The sequence below is a fragment of the Oratosquilla oratoria genome, chromosome 17 (assembly GCF_046742065.1).
Source record: "Oratosquilla oratoria isolate Oo_2021 chromosome 17, ASM4674206v1, whole genome shotgun sequence".
Taxonomy (NCBI): Eukaryota; Metazoa; Arthropoda; class Malacostraca; order Stomatopoda; family Squillidae; genus Oratosquilla; species Oratosquilla oratoria.
The window spans coordinates 31,892,716-31,896,193 of NC_134793.1; the positions used below are offsets into that span (position 1 = coordinate 31,892,716).

At 44.4% G+C, this 3,478-nt stretch overlaps 1 protein-coding gene across 2 annotated transcripts in view; it reads left to right on the forward strand.

The window, feature by feature from the left end:
- Nucleotides 1-253: 253 nt before the first annotated feature.
- Nucleotides 254-3,478, forward strand: part of LOC143034590 (uncharacterized) — an 81,520-nt gene continuing 78,295 nt past the window's right edge. The window contains exon 1 of one of the 2 annotated variants that reach the window (XM_076200875.1): nucleotides 254-584. The gene's annotated coding sequence lies outside the window, so the exon portion shown is untranslated. Of the gene's footprint in view, nucleotides 585-1,052; nucleotides 1,248-3,478 lie in introns of those variants that run through there. The other variant, XM_076200876.1, reaches the window with a different exon arrangement.

The window sequence follows — 3,478 nt, forward strand, 5'->3', positions numbered from 1 at the left end:
GACACCGAGCGGAAGACTTTTAGGTGTTGTTCTTTAAGGTAGTTATCTCTGGGTGCAGATATCTGCACTTTGAATTACCCGTTTTTTTATTTAGTATACGTGAATAAATTAGATGGAGTGATGAGAGAAATTTATGCTATGGCAATGTCGAGAGAAAAAAAAATGTTACTCCTTAGCGCATTTTCTGTGGTGAGTTCAGCTCCGTATTCTGTGAAAAACAAAAACATCTCTCGACGGTTCTTGTACACGGAAAGAGTAAAATACAAATTTATCAGCAACCGAGACGAATTGTCGCATTTTTTTTTAATTTGTGATTTTGCCTTACATCAGCTACTCATTCTGATGCGCAATATCCATCTGATGACCAGATTAGTATAATCAACGGCAAGGATGAGTCCCTGGCTTGAGCGTCGGTGTTCATTTCGGGATTACTTCGTCACCTTGTAGGGGGAACTGGTGAAATTGCATGGAAATTTAGTGTTGCTGAAAACTAAAGTGATGAACTTGTGTGGTTCTAACAGTACACAGGTCTAGCAGCGATCATCGACTTCATTTTGAATGCGATTACGGCCAGGAGTTGCCAGGTAAGACGGTTAGACATTTATCGGAAACTTTTTTTTTTCGTTCGAATTTTTATCTTTAGCTTCTGAGTCAAAGGTCACTCAGTGAAGTACTTCACGTTTAGACTATTCGATACCCTACCTGTAGAACACATTAATGAATTAAGTTGATTAAGATTTAAAAACGATTGTGGCTAGCAAAAATGACCGAAGAGCTAGTGTGTGTACAACTGACGAGGTTGGACAGTCTCGACTGTGCTCCTCCTCCTCCTCCACTCTCTCCTCCACTCCACACAGACAGACGAACAGCGCGTCGTACTTGAGCGCATTTCGCTTCCATTGCAAGGCAACACTTTTCAGTGTGGCGCATAATATTTTGGGCACAGGTACCAGTGTTTTTGAATACTCCCACTTCTTCGAGCGTGTGCACGTCTGTTTGAAGGTGGCCTGTGTATTCGGCACAAGCCATACGCTGTTGCCACCGGTCGGTCGGTCGAGGGGGGGGGGGCAGCTGGTTGGTAGGAAGAGACACGTCACAATCCCCAGCTCACTCGTCCCACCGCCACCATATTCTCTCGCCAGACCCTCCAAGTCACATGACCCTCCGCTTATACGGTGACCAAAAGTCGACGTCGGAGCGAACCCACACCTTCTGCTGACTGTGGCGAGGCCCTGGGCAGGACTCGAGTAAGTACGACTCCGGGGGGCGAGGGCAGATGTGAGGCGGGCGTGGTGCTGGGGGCGAGGGAGGGTAGTGGCGGACGCGGCGGGTGTTACTGCTGCTGATGTGGTAGTAGAAGACGGTTATTTTGCAGTCGGTGGCCGTTGCTCGTGGTGTATGACGACGGCAGCACGCGGCATACAAGAGGGGGAGGAGGGGGAGTGCACTCACGTTGAATATTTTGCTCTTTAGTGTAGCTAGGGACTGGTCACTCACCGATGGGAGGTGGGGGTGGGGTGGGGGATCAACCCCCAACCCACCTCAACCGGTCTATCTACCCCTTCCCCCCCAGACACCTCACTCCCTCCCACACTACTCCCCCATGCATGCTTCCGTCATTACCCATACAATAGATTGACTTCCCATTTTATGCCCGCCATACTCGTGCGTGCCATGTTAATTTTTATTTGATATTCATCTTGTTTTTTTTTTTTACTCATTAATCCATTTGGTATTTGTGTATTTATTTTACATATTTTCTTTCATTCCACCCTTTCGCCTGCCAGACATCCCATTTGTCTTCTCTTTCTTTTCTTTTTCATTCTCTCCTGTTCCTTTTCCACTCCCGTCCTTCTTCCCTTCTTTCCCCAACCCTGTTTTTCTTTCTTTTCCCTCAGTTTCCTTGTCTCTCCCTTCCTTTCCCTTCCCATAGATCCCCATTCTGTTCTTCCCCTTCCTCATTGCACTTGTCATTCGACATCGGTACTTAATCTCATGTTCCTCCCCTCTTTCGCTATTTCCCTCTCTTCCCCCCACAAACACTCCCCTGTCCCTCTTAATTCCCTCCTGCCGTACTTTTGCATTCATTTGTGTTTCCCGTTAATTATTTCTCCATTCATTATTTCTTTAACCATCTCTCCTACTTACGACTTGCTTGCATTATATCTCAATTTCGTTATTGTGTCCTCCCTCTTCCTCTTCCTCTTTTTTACTTCTCCTGTTATTCATTTTCTTTCTCTTCCTTCCCTTTATTCTCCTATCTTTCCAACACCTTTACTCCTTCTCTTCCTTCTCCTCCTCCTCCTCCTCCTCCTCTTCAACCACCTTTTTCGTCTTCCTCTTCCTGCACACGATTGATGCAGTCAGTACATTAGGGACTTTAGTGACATCCCTACTACCCAGAGTTATACAAAGTTATATTGTGAATGGAGACTAACCTCCACTTTAAAAAAAATAATGGTGATCAGAACATCTCTTCTTAGTGATCCCTACTACCCAGAGTTATGGAAAATTATATTGTGAATGGAAACTAACTACCACTTTAAAAAAAAGAATGGTGATCACAATATCTCTTCTCAGTGACATCCCTACTACCCAGAGTTATGGAAAATTATATTGTGAATGGAGACTAACTTCCATTTAGAAAAAAAAAGAATGATCACAACATCTCTTCTTAGTGACATCCCTACTACCCTGCAAAGTTATATTGTGAATGGAGACAACCTCCACTTAAAGAAAAAAGAATGATCTCAGCATCTCTTCTTTACCATGTCGGTGACCCCGACCTCAGGTCGATGTTGGTAGCTGTGGTTCTCAAACTAAGGTGCCGTGATCCTTTGGGGTCCCACAGAGCTTCACAAGTGGGTCCACAAGAAGGAAACTAGTGGTTGTTAGTGGATGCACAGCGATTAGATTTAGTGGTGAGGTGATTTCCAATAGACTAAAGAACAGCAGCACATAAGTGTGGGGGGCATGAGGAAACTTGCTGAGAATCACTAGGTTATAGTGCTGGTTTTTGTCGAAATAGTTTCTTTTTCCCTCCCATCTGATCTTTTTCCTCTCTCTCTCTCTCTCTCTCTCTCTCTCTCTCTCTCTCTCTCTCTCTCTCTCTCTCTCTCTCTCTCTCTCTCTCTCTCTCTCTCTCTTCATCCACTTATCTCCCTTCTCTTCCTTTTCATACTCCATAGTGACTGGCCAATTTGTATATTTAAAATGACCAGCGAGGTGATTCCGTGGCCAATTGGCAAGCGATTTTATTTAGAGGTAATTCATGTGTCACAAATCAAAATAGCATGTTGATTCTCTCATGTGGACAATAAAATCTGCCAAGGAACCATCGGCCATTATCATTATTTTATCTGAAAATTTCCTTTCCGTGAGATGAATTCACCCTCTCCCGTCCTTCTTCGTAATAAACATTTACTTCGTTGCGAATTGAAAAGGAAACTAAGAAGAAAGTTTCAGTTCCGACTGTGAG